Here is a 20,803-nt window from a genome sequence, read left to right as displayed (position 1 = left end):
ATGTACAGCCGTGAAAACTGTATGTAAAATATGGTCAACAAGAAATCGACCATCACTGTCCGGTGTCGACGGCAGCACGGCACGACCACGATCGCGCGCCGGGCGAGTGTAAGCAAAGCCATTCGTTTCCAAAGATAATATTTATGTGAGAGGTGTTTGGTGACCGTTACTTTATGATTATTTGGAGGGCGTGAGATGCGGTCGGATGTGACGTAGGTTTTACAAAAACAGTGCCGCACACTCAACACGACAGCCAAGAATGACACACCTACAAGGAAAACAAACACTTTGAGCCCTGAAGATGATCTTAATAATCGAAACGTTGGCACTATAAAAGAAATTTTTTTATAAAACCTACGACAATCAGACCACATCTCACGACCTCCAAATAATCAAAGAGAATATTTTCAAACTCGCCGGTGTAACAAAATTTCGGTCACGACACTGTCACGTCACTGATGAGTATGAATCGACCTTTAATCGTTGTGGCACCGACGCCCTGTGTAAAACTTATTAAAAGTTAACTACATACACCATGCTATTCCTGTGTTAAAACATATAATATTTCATAATGCACATGTAAAAGATAAAGTAATTCTTGTTATACAGAAGGGCTTAACGTCCAACTACTAGTTAGATGTCGCGGACGAGGCTTAAAAACCACTTTTTTAAGAATCTCTCAAATAAATTTCCAAGTGCTTAGAAGAACCTAGAACCACTTGTGTGCCAAATTCGTCCCTAACCACTCGGTCAATGCAAAAGTAATTTATAAAAATTATATGGTGTTAAACGAGGTAGCAATTTATTTATTTTTTGAAACGGGGGTCTTCGATAATTCGCCGTTTGCAAAAAAAAGAAATTAAATCATAATTTTTTCTATTCGTAATATGTTGACGAGGTATTATTAGCATACATCACAGGGAAGTTAATAAACTACTCTTGGCTATTGAAATTTACTTGTTATGACGGAAATGATCAGGGTGGTCCGCGGCTCTTTTGTCCTCGGCTTCGTAAAAGCAATTATGCTTGTCCGCGGGGCATATAGGCATAAATCAAGAGCCCTTGTTTATGGTTTTATCGGCCGTTCGATTGAAACGAACTTACAAAGCGACAGGCCGAATTCGTCCACTGTAAATCACAGAGAACCCCTCTCGTTTTTTTCGGCCGCTTCCTGTTGTAATAATATAATTGAAAGTAGCAAAAGCCGTGTAGAACCTGTACATGTCACAGTTAGTGTTTTTGCAAACACGCCTGGTTGGATAAAAAAATAAATAATAAAAGACAAAAGCAAACATGATGCAGTTATGCGAAACAAATAAATTTCGCTTCGAACCTGTATGACGGTAATTTTTCCTTGCATACCACCCTAATACATAAATCACTAGCATAAAAATAGGCAATGTATTTTAATATTAGTATAGTTTGTAACGAAATAGACTTATGACTGAATCTCGAGAAATAAGAAATAATGTTTTCTGTAAAGATGATCCTTCAGCTTCCGATGTGAAATGTTACTACATACGTTGTTAGTTATACATCGTACATTTTTTATTTATACGTTAGCCACCAGGAGTATCAATCGCTACGTCTCCCATGAGAGGTTCTCGGGATGGGACAGTGTAGAGAGGTTGATGGAACTTTTGGAAGCTAGTTCGGAGCTGGTTTGGGAGATCTTATGTATTATGTGTAGAATTAGTTTTTGTTTCAGCAGAAACTGTTTCTGAACATTTCAACCAAGAAAACAAAAGTATTTAGATTATATAATGGCTACTGCACATTATCTCGTTAAATATACCTCGTTTAATTATCCCCTTAAAAGTTATAAAAATGAGACAGAAACCATAGATCAGCGGAAACTTCGGCATATACTGGCAATCTTGCATGAACCTTGATACTTAACACACATCCGAAAGTATGCTAAAAAAATTAACTGAACGCCTGGGTGGAGAAAGACATGCCTACATACTCCATGAATTTATAAGGTACAAAACAGTCAAAAAGGTTTCTGAGCATCTCAACTATGAAAACAAAAATAATTAATCTATATCGCCACTAATTAATTATCATTTAAAAAATGGGAAAATTGAGAGAGAGATCGGCCGATTTTACTATGTATCAGCAGGGACATCAGAATCTTAAAGTCGGGAACACACTTACCTGATGCAACGCTATTCGACGCAAATCCACAGTCCAATTTTCCATAAGATTTTATTACCCCCGTGTACATCTGCACGATGCCACGCAACGCTACCCTACTCTATGCTAGGGTCCACTAACCAGATTTTCGTCGGGTAGCATCAAGTACAGTCGAAGACAAAAGAACCGTACACTCATATTTTTATTCAAACTACAAGTATTATTGTCGTTATATTAATTACAACATACTTATTTTAATCTAAACCAAATTAACCGAGATCAAAAATTCATTAGTTTTTATTATAAAAAAATTAATTGTAATGGTTTTGTAGAAAATTAATCAAAACACCGGAATACAATTTTTTGATATAATGAATTTACCTAACAATTTATTACACGGTTTCGCTCATAAAATTTAACTAACAATTTATTTCATGATTTTTCTCATAAAATTACACCGTTTTCGTCGAGTAGCGTCAGAACAGGACACTCAAATTTTTTGTAGTTTATTTCAAACTAAGTATGTGTAATTTGGTCGTTATATTAATTATAACATTTCTATTTTAATTAACTAAATTAAACGAAATCAAAATTTCATAAGTCTTTAAAAATTAGTTAATTATGATGGTTATGAAAAAAAATTATTAAAAAAAAACAATTAAGTTTAGCAAACAACTTATTACATGGTTGTGCTCATAAAATTTAATTAACAATTTATTACATGTTTTTGCTCAAAATAAAGCAATAAGAACAAAAGGGGCGTTGTGATTGTGATACTGATTTGTGATACACGCTGTGGGACTGTACGTGGCGTGCGCTTGACGTCGCGTAGATGTGCACACCCTACCAAAACGTAACAAGGCGTCGGGTAGCGTTGCATCCGTTAGGTGTGTTCTCCGCTTTACGACTGCGAAGCGTTAGCCCGAAAACGGTGACGTAACTTCGGAAACATTAGCGCCTAGGGAAATAAGCAAAGAGACAGTCCAGAAAGTGTTCACCTTATGAATATTGCACTTTCTTTCTTATGGAAATATAATAGTCAGTTTCACAATAGATCATTAGGTCGCAGGAAGAAATGAAGACCACAGTCATTATTGTCCTCAGAAGACAACCTTATTGTCCGATAATGAATTGAAAACCGAATTGTTAAATTTTTTTCAGGGGGAGAGAGAGACCAAATTATCAATATTCCTGTCAATGTTGTCATAATGTCGGTTTCAATTGGCGATTCGTGACGGCGGCGATGTATGCGTACGTCGATCCTCTGTCTTGTAACTTTACACATTTTAGACACGGCCTCTTTCAGTACGTGCATATTTTATTATCTATTCCTGTAGGCGATCCTGTATTATGGCCTCTTCGGACGGCTAGGGCCCGTTCTATTATTTACAACGGTCTGTTTTGCACTATTCACACCTTTATTACTCCCGCTTGTGGGGTTGTTCTTCCGAGATAACAATTCCCCTTCCTTTTAAATTGCCCCATAGGAGACGGGGTAGTACACAATCTGGCCATAGCAATCTTTTCTCGGAAATAAAAGTTTTCACTGGGTGAAACACGAGGATAGAATGGATATTTTTCGTATTCTGAGATTAAAGATTTTTATCAAGCCAAAGAGTAAACTAAGTATTAATTATCCCCTGATGTAATTAGGACGACCACAAACCATCAAATGTAACCAACCATATACCACCATCATTTCAACGTAACAATAGAGAAGGATGCAGATCTGTTTATCTAATCTGTGGTTTGATAGAGTTTTGCTAGATTTCAGTACGAGGTTAGCTACGTGAGCAAAATGACTTGTAAATTTATACCATGTATCTAGTAGTTGCTCATCGACTAGTCAATAATTAACATCTAGATATGAGGACCGTTTGGACAGTCTTGAAACCATCGTCCAAACATTTTCTATGTATTTAACATCTCTATTTAGGGTGCACTGTAAACGAAGGAGAACATTACTCTCTATCTACTTATTATCTTTAGCCAAACAGAAAACCTTCGGGGTTAATATGGTTCTGACTCGACAAAGATTGTCTTTTTTAGAAAGAACATAACTAATTGGTACAAAGAGTTTGGGAGACCTGGTGTAGGAATAAAAGAGGTGACCTTCTGCCCATCGACCTGAGTAGATCTATTGTGCTCCTCTAATTTTTATAAATCACTGCCTAGGTTCAGGTTGTTAAGGTTGTTATAGCCTTGCCGGAGGTCCGTTAGTGTAGAATCATGCTTGCGGTTTTTCCTCTCCTAGCTGCAAGAATCTACACGTACTTAAAATCTCACTGAAACGTAAAACTTTAAACCAGTTAGAAACGTAAGGAGAGCCACCACTTTTCTTACTCTCAACTTTATTGTTATCCAGATTAAAAGAGATTTATCATTTATGAATTTTTTTTTTTCAAGATCACCCACGGACACTTCATGTTTTTTTAGCGAGTTCTTCCATTCCTGCTCCTCTCTGGAGTGATTTATGTAAACGGGATTAGTGACGTCCCGTAAACATGATTAAATGTGGTAGTCTTCCACAAGAAGCAACTTTCGGTGGATTCTCGGCCGAAAAAGTGTACAAAAGTGATGTGTATTAAGTGAAGTTCGAGTGAGTGCTAGTTGGACTGGTCTTCGGTATAACAAGCGTCTTCATCATGCCATGCGCAACCTTGCCCAATTTGGTCACTTTGGAATGGAAACAATATTCCGCGACTTGTCTCTCAGCATGGTCACGAGAGACCATCGAAAATCGACCTAATCAGTATATGCACAATCTCTAGAACAGTTCTCAAGACCAAAATACCCTGTATACCAGTGTGTACTAGCCTTTAGGCCGCACTGCCCTGCCAGGATTTTTCGGTTGCGGCGGTTACCCTCCAGTAATACCGTCTTGCAGATGGCCCTTCTATGAATTCCTTTGCGTGACTTATGCCTGGATTGTGTAAAGGTATTAGCTGATAAATTAATTTATAAAAATTAATTATAATTATAAAAAAAGAGGAAAATATTCAAACGATCGTAAAGTCATTGAAAGCATACATCTAAACCCACATGGCACATGTAATAACCCATACGTATACCTACCAGATTGCTGTGTGTTATTGTGAAATAAAAATCTCTTTTTCGAAGACATCTCCCGAAAGTACAAAAACTAGTCACACCAGGACTGTCTCTTAGCAAAAAGAAGACTGTCTCTTTCACTGATGTACTACTTTCCCAAATTAATCGGAAATGCCTTTCGTTCGTCGTACACGTTTTTGTGTACTCTGCATTGTCTCTGGGTTAATTTACCTCTCTAGAGGCAAGTAATTTTGTCTGTTTTTGTTTTATTCATCACTAATCTAAGTGTAAATGTAATTTTGGCAGAACAGAAAGGGCTCTTCGGTTTGTACATATGCGTGGGTCAAATCGTTCATCGTAATTAAATACATGTCTAACAAATAAACACCCGTACAAAAACCTTACTTCGAGACAATATATAGACGCTTTTTACATCCGTTGTATGAAAAATCGAAGGAAAAAACCCCGATCTCCCCTTTCGGTCGGTATAAATCAGATATATCCTGAATAAATCGTTCGTGTTTTTTCCTGTCGCAGGCCGCAATCCGACGGACCGCATCCGCGTTTTTCGCCTAGGTTCTTGGCATGGCCGGATGAAACCGGGGAATTTGTTGCCTTTGGGAATTAGCATGGTACAAGACGGATGCACTGACGGACTTCCTTTTGCCAGAGGACAAAAGCCACCCTTCCCTTTTATTATATCTCGCCCCCTCTTCTCAGTACCCTTGTGAAATCCGATGGAAATACAATGGGTGTCAGTTCCATGCAGAGATATTAAACTACCACAAGCCAAAAAAAAAAAAAAAGACACCGGGTATTCGAAAAGCAATGATCTTAACTGTAATAAGATACTACTACACCATACAAGAACAAAAAATGCAGTTGTAGGGGTTGGTGTTAATTAAACTCAGGAATAAAGCCACGAAAAATGCTTTAATATTTCACAATTAGCATAGAAATGTTGTGCTAAATTTGTTTTGATATCAGTTTCATAGAAAAGTCCTATATTCGCAAACCCCCAATCAGAAAATCCCCCAGATACGATCTCATAACTACCACTGTCCTCACGCAGAAAACCATTGTTTGGCTAATTGTTATTTACAATTGAATCTTATGAACATCTTCCCTACGCTATGGAAATATTCTATAATCATTAACCTTACAACGTACTACCTATAAATTCTTCACGTGCGAAAGACTCCTTTTAAAACGCTTATTACCCATCTTGGATGAAACCTTCCTTCTCTCTGTTCAATTTCACCTCTCATAACTTCGATATTCATCTTCAAGTCAGTAGGCAATATTTTCCCTCTGCTTTAGATAACAGAGAATACTGCTGGTGATAGGACTAAGCTTTTGGCATGATATGGTTTGGTGGGGGGTTATGTCAAACGTAAGCAGTTCAATACTCCAAGGAAAAGTGCGGAAATGAATTCTTAAAGGCATGGCCGATCCAAGCAGGCGTACCACAAGGGTTACTGGTCCAGTCATATATTTCTACCGTATTTCACCCATGTTACCTTCACGTTAAATAAACACTTCTTCAACGTTAGCTGCAAGGACCTACTAATACCTACACATAAGACTATAATTAGCATATAGACATGGCATTTCTCATAAGAGTCCACAGACGGCTTAGACAACTTCTAGGACCGAAATTAGACTAGAGTGTAATGAATAAACTTACACTTTACTTATTCAGAAATCGTGAGATGCGGTCTGGTGTGATGTAGGTTTCAGAAAAACATTTTCTTTATCGTGCCAACGTTTCGATCTTTATTGAGATCATCTTCAGGGCTCAAAGTACCGCACTCTCAACACGTCACGCAAGAATGGTACAATTACACAGAAGACAAACATTTTGAGCTCCGAAGATGATCTCAATAAAGATCGAAACATTGGCACGATAAAGAAAATGTTTTTCTGAAACCTACATTACACCAGACCGCATCTCACGATTTCTGAATAATTATCTATTAACGGTCACTAATCACCACACATTCTTACACTTTACAAAATTCGGAGCTGTGGGGGATCAGCAAGTCATATAATATCCAGCTACCCTAAGCATTCCAGTCAAAAGTCGTCAGAAGAATTCTGCAAGCTCGTTTCGACAACACACATCTCATTACCCATTTTTAACATTCGATCGGTAAATAATCGATCTCCCTTCATCAGGTTTCGCAATTATCTTTGAATCCTACTACTCAAACCCTCTCTACTAACTCCATCATAAATACTCACCACGTCGCCCCAAACTAATGACCTCGAGATCTCGTCACCCTTAATCCGATAACAGATTAAGTGAATCATTGTTGCCGTTGGAGTAAGTTGCAACCTTCGCAGCTAGCTCTACTAATCCGTAAAGACTGTTTTTTTAAACACTTCTTCTGTTCTTTTAATTAAGCGTTTTTATTAGGTTGATTTGCTAATTAACTTTGCACGTTTTCTTTGTTTAAGTAAACGGAGGATGGTCTTCATGGTCTCAATGGTCAGAGTGCAGCGCACGATGTGGACACGGAGTACAGAAAAGGACAAGGACCTGTTCCAACCCGTCACCTTTCAATGGTGGAAGAGCATGTTCCGGAGCTTCGGTCCAAAAAGACGAGTGCACTTCTGGATGTCCAGGTCAGTACATCAAAACTGAATTCTTTTGTCAAAAATCTGTAATCCCTTTGGTAAAAAAAAATTAATAACCGAGCTGACGGTAATCCTAGGTTGATGGATCGCCCGTGTATCCACCAACGTTTCCGGGGCAATAACTCGCTTGGACAATACGTAAGCCACATTATTAACTGGAGCCACAGTCGTACTCAGATTACGACACCTTTCACCAATGACTGATGATCTCGATTTCGATTTACCTACTGGCTTGTCCTAGTGGACTAACTTAATCACTTTTCATTGCTTCCGTGGACGATGCATTTACTTTTGGTCTGGCTTAGACTCCCCATTGTGTCTTCCATATTTCAGGAAATGAGAAGATTTAGAAAAAAAGAAATGTATGAAATTTTTGAAGGTGATTTGCGTTGTTCAGATATTTTAATTAGTTGCCATCTCATTAGCAATTAAAAAACTTCAACCACCTTGTTACAACGGTTAAAGGTTTCTGCCTATATAGCTTGTTTAGGTTTTTTCACTGAAGCTTTTTTGGCGTAACTTACATCTGTGTAGTCTTAGTATGAAAACGTCTTTTCAGTCTCTAATAATCTCTGTTCTTATTTGTCTTTTTTGTGTATTTACACCATATTTTCCTAGTTTTGGTGCAAGATATTTGTGATTTGGTGTCATCTTCAATTGATCTCAAATATTAACTTTTGATAAATATTCTTGACGTGATAGATCTAGCTCAACCCCCCCCCCAACCTTTACGAGTTGGAAAAACATAAATCAAGTTGAACGTTATTATTGAAAACCTTGTGATGTACAGAGCTTAAACTAGTAAGATGGTAATAAAAAATAGACAAAAAAAGGATATTGTGAACCAGTTCAATTTTTACAGCAAAACCAGGTAACATTGTTCAATGTATCTATAGATTGGTGTTTACTCTCGTTCCTTTTACAGTGTTCTCGTTTTGATTGGTAAAATGAATAAAACGCCCAACTTGGCCTTATGAGTTTGGCCAAGGTACATATTAACGGAAGGTTGAATTGCTGCGTTGGAATATGAGGGTGCATACGGGATCGCCGTTGTGTTCTGACCCTTACCAATCAAGCCTATGTTTGATGAAACTCGTTTGAAAGGTTTTACAATTTTTTTGTTGAAGTCTGTCTCGTTATGATGAGTCTCGTAATAATTACAAGGTTAGCAAATATGAACATCTATTTACAAAATTTAGACTAATGATGACAATCAGTTTTTTTTATCAAAAATGCAAACTTTTTGGGCTTTAAGAAACGCAATCCAAAACGGTACGTATAACGTTGGATGCTAATTGAATGGGAAACATTTGAGGTAATTTGCAATTCAATAGTTTTCGTGGTCCGCTTGACCAAATAATATCTTACAATTAATTACGGTTTTCAGTTGAGATAAAAAAGTCAATGGCACGAGCGGGATTCGAACCCACGATCTTCAGCTGGATACGCCGCTGCTCGACCACTTGAGCTATCGTGACCTCGATCCACTCGGACACTAACTTTCTATCTCAACCCCACTTTTTTTAATTTTCCCTCCTTTTTGCCATTTTTCAAATGTCCTGTATTCCATTTGATTCTCGGCGACAAATGAATTGAATCCCTCTCGTGACACTGACTTTTTTATCTCAATTAAAACCTTAATTAATTGAAAGTAATTTGCAATGTTCCAGGAGTTTGTAGTTTTAACAGTTTCGAATCAAACATTTTCAAAAAATTCTAAATTTTAACATTTATAGTTTTTCTGAATTTTTCGTGCAGAATTTTTTCAACAATTTTGCAAGGTAAATCCGTTTTCTTATAGAAAATTTGACATCCTTTCGATAGTATAAACTACATTTTTTTTACAACCTGTAATTCTGAAGTTATAACCAATTTAGTGGATCTAAATCGAAAAAAAACAACCGAAAACCTGAAATTATATCCTTACCGTTGAGATTATGTCAGGGGTTCAAAGGGTATTTTTTGTGAGTAGAATCACCTGACATTTCGACACTTATTGCCGGTCACCCTGCATAATAGAAAATTCAAAAGATAAAAATTAAGATAGGGAACTAATGTGTGTTATTTAGTGCCCGTTTGTTAATGATTATTTGGAGATCGTGAGATGCGGTCTGGTGTGGCCTAGGTTTTAGAAAAACATTTTCTTTATCGTGCCACGTTTCGACCTTCATGGAGATCATCTTCAGGGCTCAACGTATTTTTGTGTAGATGTGTCATTCTTGTTTGTCGGGTTGAGAGTGCCTATACCTAATTGTGGGCACTCCCAACACGGAACACAAAAACAAACTCTTTGAACCCTGAAGATGATCTCAATAAAGATCGAAACGTTGGCACAATAAAGAAAATGTTTTTCTAAAACCGTCGTACCACCCGGCATCTCAAGATCTCAAAATAATCATAGGAACGAAGTTCATATGGTATAAAAATTAATTTTGCAGCTCATAAATTGTTTAGTAATTTTGAGATTTCTCTGTGTGGTCTGCATGGAGATCAACTATAATTTGGTCGTTACGTATCATCTACCTTCCTCGCTGGGTGGTCTGTCACGTGCGACTCGGCTTTTCGCCATCTTCACCGTTGAGTCTAGATAATTTTTGTCAATTCGTTAGAAATTATCGTAGATTTTTTAATCATCTTCAATCATAGCTAATTGTGATGGATTGGAATGCTAGAGCTGAAAGTTCTAGGGCCCCAGAGGAATTTGAGAACCTTACTACATTAAGGACTAAGTGCATATCACAATTCAAAAGACAAAGTTATGTACAGAAACGGCCAGGTTCTCGTAGAGATGTATGAAAGTCTGAATATTATCATTTTATATATTAAAACAATTGTTGAGCAATCAGGGAATATTTTGGAAGTACTCGTAAGACATTAAATAATGTGTATCATATGAACTTATGATCTGGTCAAATAAATTATTAAAATATTCGGAACATAGTCCGAATGTGATAATTCTGAATCTAAATATATACGTAAACCTGAACGGCCATTCTAATTCTATGATGGTTAAAATATTCTAAGCACGACCGTGGTTGATACAATTAATTTAAATTTGGAAAGAAATTTAAGGAATAAAAGAATCAACCTCCCTCAGGAAGACAGGTCATCATACGAGGACACAATTACCCTCTGATTCACGATATAAGACCAAAATTGGATGGCCTGGTCATAATCTTTGCTCCCTTGCACTTATACCAAAAAATTGATCTGGTAATTTTAACATGTATGTATGAAGTGAGCAACACGTGTTTTCAAAAACTACATAAAAAATAAACAGCTAGATTATTATAAACGACAGAGGTAGCAGTTTAGTTAAGGTCTATAAAATATTTGGTTAAAGCCATTTCATGATTTTATGTACTTTTTCGTTTTGGTAAAATTATATAATCATGAAAATGATATCATTTTCAATAGGTTAGATTGTTACCTAAGTACTGTATGTATGTATGATATCAAGGGCTTTTTATTACAACAGGCCGGAATGACTGCTTAAAACGAATTTTCCACCATCGTGATGTCATTGTGGTACCGTTACGCTCGTTAATTTAACCGGTGACAATTCGACCCAGGCGATTGCCCATCATTTAATTTTCAATTGCATTACAACGACTCCAAGCCCATGTTTAGCATAACAAACAAAAACGTACCCACAAAATTGATTGAGTTTAGTAACTTTGCTAGTACTTAGGAAAACTGCTTAAGAGGAAGTAAAATGTGTGTCAATCAAGTTAAATTTTTGAACTTAGCCTATTGATAACCCAAATTATTAGTAAATTAATAAATATATATACACTTACAGGCAAAAAATTCCACACAACTGATTTTTTTTTTTTTAATTTTCTCGATGAATGAAAATTCTGACGTTAATTTGTCTAACTGTTTTTATCAGTAAATATTTGTTTATGCTATGTTTTAAATTGGGAATATCAATTAGACGTAAACCCACTTCATCCTTAATCCAAAACAAGGATAAAGGATTTTTCAATGTTTAATTTTTATGAAATTTAAAATGTTCATTCAGTCTCATTTGAATTCTGAAGCAACAAACTGTTTAGTTGACGAATTTGTATCCTTAATTTCAATTTTAAACTTAAAAGTGCCGCTTAGTGCTGAGGATGTTGCGCATGGTGTGGCACGTATTGATGATGGACGTACCAGCAGGTATGCGGCTATTGCCTTCTGAGTTCCCTACGAAACACCGCAAGATGCCGTTAACCGATTTGGAGAAACTGGATCTTACCATAGATGGCCAGGTTCTGGACGTCCTAGGGTAACAGAACGACAGGACGACCGTTTTTCGACTTTGAGAATTTTGCGAAACCGGCACCTTACTGTTCAAGCGATTTATCAGCTCCAGGAACTTCGAGGTTCCAAATTTCTGAACGCACTGGTCGAAGAAGATTAAATCAGTATAGAATGATGGCTTTTTGCCCCTAAAAGGACCAAAATTGACCAGAGCACACGGAGTTGCACGGCTCGCATCTGCTAGAGAACACAGCCATTCGTATTTTCACGATAGGTCTGCTGTATGTTTTACGGATCAGTGTAGATTTGCGTTACGATCCCCAGATGGGCGTGAAAGAGCGTGGAGAACGCAAAATGAACGGTATGGGGCTTGTAATTTTTCCCAGAGCCAACATTTTCAACGTATTACAATTAATTAAGGTTTTTAGTTGAGATAAAAAAATCAATGGCACGAGCGGGATTCGAACCCACGATCTTCGGCTTGATAGGCCGCTGCTCTGCCACTTGAGCTATCGTGACCTCGACCCACTCGATACTTCATTTTAACTTATTAAATTCACTAGTTTTCGTGGTCCGCAAAAATGGCAAAAACGAGGGAAAATTCAAAAGGTGGGGTTGAGATGGGAAGTTAGTGTCGAGTGGGTCGAGGTCTCGATAGCTCAAGTGGTAGAGCAGCGGCATATCAGGCCGAAGATCGTGGGTTCGAATCCCGCTCGTGCCATTGATTTATCTATCTCAACTAAAAACCTTAATTAATTGTAATATATTAATTGGTCAAGCGGACCCCGAAATTAGTGAATTTAATGACTTTTCAACGTAGTTCAGTGATGGTGTGGGAATATCAATGGAGAGTCGCACAGAGTGGGTTGTTCGGGGAGGGTCTTTGACGGCCAGTCGCTATGTGGATGAAATTTTGAAACATCAAGCCTTGCCTATTTTCGATAAAATCAGCGTCCATCATATTTTAATGCATGATAATGCCCGTCCACATGTCGCTCGCATAATGCAAACGTACCTTCCACAGCATAACATCATGGACTTAGCCTGGGCAGCACGTTCCCCGTTCTCCAGACTTGAACCCAATCGAACTTTTATGCGATAACCTCAAAAGACAAAGCACGTCCATCACTTCCTGATACATGCCATGATCTTGAAAGGACTCTTCGTAAAGAATGGGCTTACCTCCTGCAAAGGGACATTTGCAAACTGGTAGAAAGTATGTCGAGGCGTCTTCGAGATGTAATTAAGGCAAAAGGAGAAAATACACAATATTGAAATGTTAATTAATTTACCATTTTCCTTAGCAATTTACTTTTTTAGACAAAGACTCAATTATTAAACGTTAAAAAAATGAAACTTTGATTAATATAAACGTATGGACAAATCAAGTTATATTACAAGTGCGCGGAATTTTTTGCCTGTCAGTGTGTTTATTAATTTACAGTAGAAGTGTGGAGAAGGTAGAAAATGTAATCTCGATTCGCCCCATGAAGCCCTAAAAGTTATAGGTGGGGATATAGACTTACGTGACGTTGGAGTTGGTTAAAACCCGGTGAGTTAATTTTTTTAGAAAATATTAAGTATGTATTCTAATGTCTACGTTCGGCAGCAACTGTGCCATTTAAAATTTTCACGTAGTTGCGTAAGAAATCTATATTTTTTTAAATTCATAACGTGTAAGTTCATTTAAAATGTTAGGTGAAGGTTGAAGTTATAAATAATTTGTCTTTGGAAACTAATAATAATTTAAAATTGTACATATCTTATTTCCTTTGGTATAAGGATAAGGTGTAGAAACTACGAGGAGCTTTGCCGTCATTAAAGAGGTCTAGGATTGGTTATAGCCGTTACGAAGGGTTTCCTCCAATTACGCGAGCCCTTGACGACGTACGACACCATTTTCAATTATATCCAGGGTTTTAATCAACGCCCAACCTCAGCTCGTTAGAGGATTATAGTTCGAAAGGGGCGGCATCATTTGCGGTTCTCCTTTATGAATTGTACTAATATTGGTGCAGGTTGTAACTACCTTCATGATGGTTAATATCCCTAGCTTTTGGAATTTGCCAACCGAGCTACTTTTCGTCGTTACTACAAATAATTACGGTAAGCCTTCGTGGGTTGTCTGCACTTCGTTATTCAATTACATTCACATGACATGCTCGACAAGTATGCACTATGATGAAATCAAAAAAATAATCATTAACACATATTTTATGAGATTGTTATAGGTATTTTTATTCCTTAGTTTGAGTTAAGTTTCATATTATATTGTATTTCCATATAAAAATTGTTCTATATTGTCTGCAGAGTGTTGAATCTGCAGTTTGTAAGTTATACCCAATACTGAAGATGGTGAAATGACGGTGTCTGACAGTCCATTCTATTTCAAAGTTAAGACGAAAAATTGTTGGCTAGATTAAACGATTTAAAGTCAGTTTTTCTATCTTCGGTGAGGCCTGTAAATCTATCTTTCCTTTGAAACGGAATAATTGAAAATCTTCGAAAGATAAATCATAAAGATGGATGACCTATCAAAGGCATCGACGATTCCGAGTGTAAATAATGCAGGAGTAAAAACTAATTTTCTCCTTGCGCTTCTTTAACTGGCCGTGTTTTGCTTCATCAGTGGTTAGGGGGTGTCAAAGGCAGGCCGCAAATAAATTGTCCTGATTAAACTCACGGGCTGGGGCGCGATCGGCTCTCACTCGGTACCCCTGTCGCATCGGCTGGGGATGAAAAATTCATACGTCCTTTCACATAAATCCGTTAAGCCGGAAATAAAAGGAGACAAAGGGTGTCGTCCCGTCCCGAATTGAGTTTGTTATACAGGCGGACCGATGAGAATGAAGGGGAAAACTAATGAGTCAAAGCTACGATGTCGAGAAAGTACTATTATTTTTGGTCAGGAGGATGTATTTCCTAAAATTTTATACATCAAGGGTATTCACGATGATTGTAAGATGTTAACTCGTGTTAACTCGAATTGAGAAATGTTCAGTAAGATCATGGACGCCCCCTTTTTCTTCTTAGCTTGTTAAATGTTAATTTTTCCGCAATGCTGCGCGTGGCGATTGGTAGAACAAAAATAAAGCTATAACAGTAGGTTTATTGTTTGTTTTGGTTTTCTTTTGTGTAAAATTGTAAGATGCCAGAAGTTATTAAAAAAGGAAAATTAAACAACTCTTTCATTCAAAATGCTATCTATGCACTCGAAAAGTACTAACAAATGACACGCTTCTATTCGTGCCGACATACCTAACCTGTATCTTAAGGTCTAACAGCATACAACTTTATAGGATATGGGATGTATGAGAACGATAAGATGTAATGAGAATATAAGGACAGGTCAGATTTTAACAAAAGAAATGTAGTGGTCTGATTTAACTAATGCGTATTTAAGAATAAAAATACGAGTAAACAAAAAACAGCTGTTAAATTCATGGCTGCCATGTTGGTTACCTACGCCCTAACGGATAGCAATGTGACTACATTTTCGACCTGACATCTAACATTGGCCCTTGCCTGTTAGATCGAGCAATGTTAATTCGCCGATTCTTACAAGTCACGTCATCATTTTTCTCGATCTAACAGGACCTAATAGAGTTAACAGGGTTAACACAAAGATCGTGAAAACTCCTAGTGTGTCCCATTTTATTCTAGACAGAGAATATATTTATAGAAAAATAGATGTTAACTTGTGTTAACTCGAATAGAGAAATGTCCAGTAAGATCCTGGACGCCCCCTTTTTCTTCTTAGCTTGTTAAATGTAAATTTTTCCGCAATACTGCGCGTGGCGATTGGTAGAACCAAAAATAAAGCTATAACAGTCTTTGAAGTTTTATTGTTTTTTTTGGTATTCTTTTGTGTAAAATTGTAAGATGCCAAAAGTTATTAAAAAAAAAAAATTAAACAATTCTTTCATTCCAAATACTATCTGTGCACTCGAAAAGTACTAACAAATGACACGCTTCGATTCGTGCCGACATACCTAACTTTTATCCTAACGTCTAACAGCCTACAGTTTTATAGGATAGGGGATGTACCTATTATGAATGAAAGTATAAGGACAAGTCAGAAATTAACAAAAGGAATGTATTGGTCTGATTTAATTAATGCGTACTTAAGAACAAAAATACATGTAAACAAAAAACAGCTGTTAAATTCATGGCTGACATGTTGGTTACCTACGACCTAACGGATAGCAATGTGACTACATTTTCGACCTAACATCTAACATTGGCCCTGGCCTGTTAGATCGAACAATATTATTAACTAGCCGATTCTTACAAGTCATAATTTTTCTCGATCTAACAAGACCTTATGGTTAACTCAAAGATCGCCAATACCTCTGTCGTTTATTGACATGTCACAAAATTATTCGTACCTATTTTTATCTACATAAACATTTATTTTACATCTGAATAATAATTTGGATAGAAAAGTAGCCGTTAACAAAACAAGTGTGATAAACTTGTGAAAAACAACTAAGGAAAAAATACAATTTCTTCTTCTTTTACATACTCTTTGATTGCCCATTTTTATTTACATTTGCAAAGAAAATATTATCATCTCGTTGCAGAGTGAGATGTGATACATTAAGTCAAGTTCTTTACTTGTAGTGCACCAGAGAACCACACCTAGTCCATCAAGAGATTTGATTAAAAGTCCGGGTTTTTTGGTTGAATTTCTTTTTAACTTATTTTTGAAGTTTTTACAATAAGTTAAAACAATTTCCTTTGATGCTGTTAACTTATCGTCATGTGTCAGCTTAGTCGGGGATCTACGGAAAGACATCATGCCAAATGCCTGCCGTTTCGCCGGATTCACACGAGGAAAACTGACGGATCCGTTGAACATTTAGGGATCTTTTAGAGCATGCATTAGTCTGTTCGATGTTTCATTTCTCTCAGCGTATTTCCTGAATGTCGGATCTTTCTGAAAATAATTTCCTATATAGTATAAATCGGTAATAATGAACTTCAATTGGCCATAAAATTTTGTACCTTATAAGCTGCATTCACTTCAGTATAAAGCTTCTAGTGAACGGTTACATCTGAACATTTCATCCAATTGAAAAGCATGTACGTTTATAGCAGAAAGGTTTTCATTATAATTAATAGTAATTATATAATTTATCCAGGTTTATGAGGAAGAACAAAAAACATACCAGCATGGTAAAGTAATTTATTTACATAAATGTTTTTAAAACATTAATACATATGTGTTACAAATGTGGAAGCAGTTATTGGAATACGGTATCATTGTAATATGTAATCTGTTATCTGTTTTAACTTCAAGGCACTTCATAAATTGTTTGATTTGATCACTTGCGACTTGCCAGACTCTCGGACAATTTCTCGAATCGATCGAACAAATTATTGCAAATTTCCCTTCAACAGAAGTGACTAAGGTCGTGATTTTTTTCTAGTTAGAGGTTTTTAAAGACATTTATAGTTTAAAAAAGGGAGAGTTAAGAATAGAATAGAATAAATTTTTATATGTACATGTGCACAACAATATATACAGTAATTTTAGAATATATGGAAAATAGAATTTTAATGTTTTAGAGCACAAAATAATTGTTTAACTTTTATAAGAAATTTCACAAGTTGTGAATTTTGGGTTTTTGATTTTGGAAATTAAGATGTCAACACTATGACAGGTTTGTCAATTATTTTTTAATAAAGTTGGTATACAACTTGTAACACTCAGTGACAACTTTTATTTTTAGTTTTTTTTGTAATAAAAATATCTTTGATTTTATTTTATTAATAAATAATTGACTTAAGTACAAGCTTAATGAACAAATGTTTAAGGAACTTAAGGTATTTCATTCAAAATAGTTTCATTTCTTTTATTAAAAAATGATTGAAGTATTACAATCATATATGAAAGAATTTGCTGAATATATGGTGGATAAAGATATTGATTTTCTATAAAAAACAATCCAAGGTCTAACAATTAATTATTTCTGAACAATTAAATCACTTTTGAAAGTGACATTTCACTATGGCTTCCTACTATTTACATTATATACAAATAGGTAAGAGAAATTCCATAATTGTTTGTGGAAAAAATTTATGTTAAATAAACCACAAGCAGAGGGATTAAGTCTATATATAGAATTAAATAAATACATTTAAAATGTGTTGATGAGAAGTAAATAAATAATTAAATACATAAATAGGTGCATAAATATTCTTATAACTATGAATTTGATAACTATGACAAATTTATAAGCCAGGTACATTGTGTTTGATCCTCTTACGTTTACAATTTGCATTTGTTGGATGTGCACCTATGGATCTGCAAATGGGATTTGAGGAGACACTCATACGCCTGAAGAATTTGCCAACCTCATCATATATTTCCTCCTCTACCTATTTCATGTTAGTTCGCTCGTGTAGGTCTGTCTATCTGTAATCTCTGGGAGAGGCAGTGAATTACATATAAGTTATTAAGATTTTTTTTACAGATAAAATCCATGCTGGGCATGCATATAGCAACATTGGTTTAATAAATACTTTATAAATTAGTAGTTTATTGTGTTGGCTCATGCCAGACTCCTTTCTGACCAATGTGAAAAGAGGGGAGAATTTCCTATAAGCATTTAGCAGCTGGGGTTACTTTTGCATGCTATCCTCCATAGCCGATAGTTCGTTATAAACAATTCCTATGTTTTTTCCTTATGACATTTTATGGGACCGAAGATTTTGTACGTTATAACCGGTCGTTATAGACAATCTCTGCAGTATATTTTTTAAATAAACAAGGACTGATATAGTAATGTCTGTTTTCCCAAGTCTTGTGATATATTGTGTGTCATATATTTTTCATCCAATTGCATGTCTTCGTAAGGAGTTTTTATATTTATGGCCAGGATTGACGTATAAGCATGTCATATCATGATTTCATCTAAGTACGGCAAGGTAAAACTAAATTTTTACGAAAACAAACTGTGGATGGAAAATTGATTTTCTCGAAAGACTCTAACTCGGATTACTTCGTCTATGAAAATTCCTGTTTTCCCCCTGGAATTCACAGGAGTTAGGTTCTAGTTGCATTAAAAATATTAAATTTGCTAAGGTGGAATGCCGGCAAAGGCGGCGCATGGAATGTAAATTGAGAATAATATGTAAAAAGAATTTTATAGACCGTTGGCCACTTGTCCATTACGCCCTCTTGTAATACACGAATTACATTTTTTTAAATCATATAACTATATTTAAATATATACTCTTCATGAATTTAATAGTTGGATAAAAATAACAACTATAGACAAGAATTCTTCTTTCAAGGGATTCTGCCATTCAAAAATCACTGGTGAGCACCTCATGGCTGGAAAACCACCGTGTATGTGCTCGTTTTGAAAGAATAAAATTTCAGTTGAGCACATTTTCGATTGTTTAGGTCTTGACAAGTACAGTCAATATTTTAATATATCGTCGCCCTGTGCGTAATCTTGGGGCACGGACGGGGGATTAATTAATTGGAATGAATGTAATTTATTAGCGTTGGTGGAGACAAATGACCACTTGAAGATTAATTTGATGTATTATCAGCAGTATCTTCATTAACGTGGAGAAACGATTTTCAGGTGTAATCACCTAATCACATGTGCTTCTCAACCTTATAGTTGAGGTTTCTTCTTTGGTTAAAGATTTCAACTGTGTAAAAATTCTAAGAGATAGATTTACGTCAATGTTCTTTAACCGAAGAAATCTTTCTCAGCTTATAAAAATTTGTACAATTTAAAAATTTAACTACAAATTACAAAAAAAATTAAAACAATATAGTAAGTAGTTAATGACTGAAATTGGTTTGTGTGCGCTGGTCGCAATAAATAAAATAAGATAAAACAAAAATAAAATAAAGTACTAACTTCTCAACATTCGTGAAATTTTTCAATAACCATGGTGGAGAGCAGTTTAATAGCTAAAACCTGTAATAACTTTGGCCAAAGGTGAATTAAAAATTCTTCTTGAAAATAAGAAAAATAAGAAGTAATATAACTGTTGGAGGCTAATTAACTAGTGGACTGTATAGAAGCGATTCGAAAGCGAACAGGACAGGAAGCAGGACTAGACAAAACAAGAAGGATTGGGTTTGATTGTTGTTTTTTGTAAAAACTGTTATTTGTTGTTAATTTGTTTGAAAAATCCTAGGCCTTGTGATGACCTAGGAGCCTAGGTCGAAAGTTTGGCAAATTTGTAATTTTAGGCTCCCCCTTGACCATACTACTGATGATACATCAAATTTATTCGTGTGAAATGACGGATATGCTTGACCCCTCATCAAGGAACATTGATTACTCTGGGGTGAGTGTGTGAGGTCTGGAGAGTGAAGTGAGTTATTCACGAACTTTGTGTTAACCCTGTTAAATCTGTTAGGTCCTGTTAGGTCGAGAAAAATGATAACGTAGACTTGTAAGAATCTGCTACTTAAATTGCTCGATTTATGATAGGGCCAATGTTAGATGTTAGGTCGAAAATGTAGTCACATTGCTATCCGTTAGGGCGAAGGTAACCAACATGGCAGCCATGAATTTAACAGCTGTTTTTTGTTTACATGTATTTTTGTTCTTAAGTACGCATTAATTAAATCAGACCACTACATTCCTTTTGTTAATTTCTGACTTGTCCTTACTTTCATTCATAATAGGTACATCCCCAATCCTATAAAATTGTAGGCTGTTAGACGTTAGGATACAAGTTAGGTATGTCG

The 20,803-nt window shown here is 36.0% G+C and overlaps 1 protein-coding gene across 1 annotated transcript in view; it reads left to right on the top strand.

The window, feature by feature from the left end:
• The first annotated feature begins 7,652 nt into the window (after positions 1–7,652).
• Positions 7,653–20,803, top strand: part of LOC106669071 (netrin receptor UNC5B) — a 122,873-nt gene continuing 109,722 nt past the window's right edge. Inside the window, exon 1 of the mRNA XM_024224831.1 lies at positions 7,653–7,815. The gene's annotated coding sequence lies outside the window, so the exon portion shown is untranslated. The remainder of the gene's footprint in view (positions 7,816–20,803) is intronic.

Source organism: Cimex lectularius, unplaced genomic scaffold, assembly GCF_000648675.2.
Source record: "Cimex lectularius strain Harlan isolate CLEC.00 unplaced genomic scaffold, Clec_2.1 scaffold53, whole genome shotgun sequence".
Lineage (NCBI taxonomy): Eukaryota > Metazoa > Arthropoda > Insecta > Hemiptera > Cimicidae > Cimex > Cimex lectularius.
This window is presented reverse-complemented; position numbering and strand designations above follow the sequence as displayed.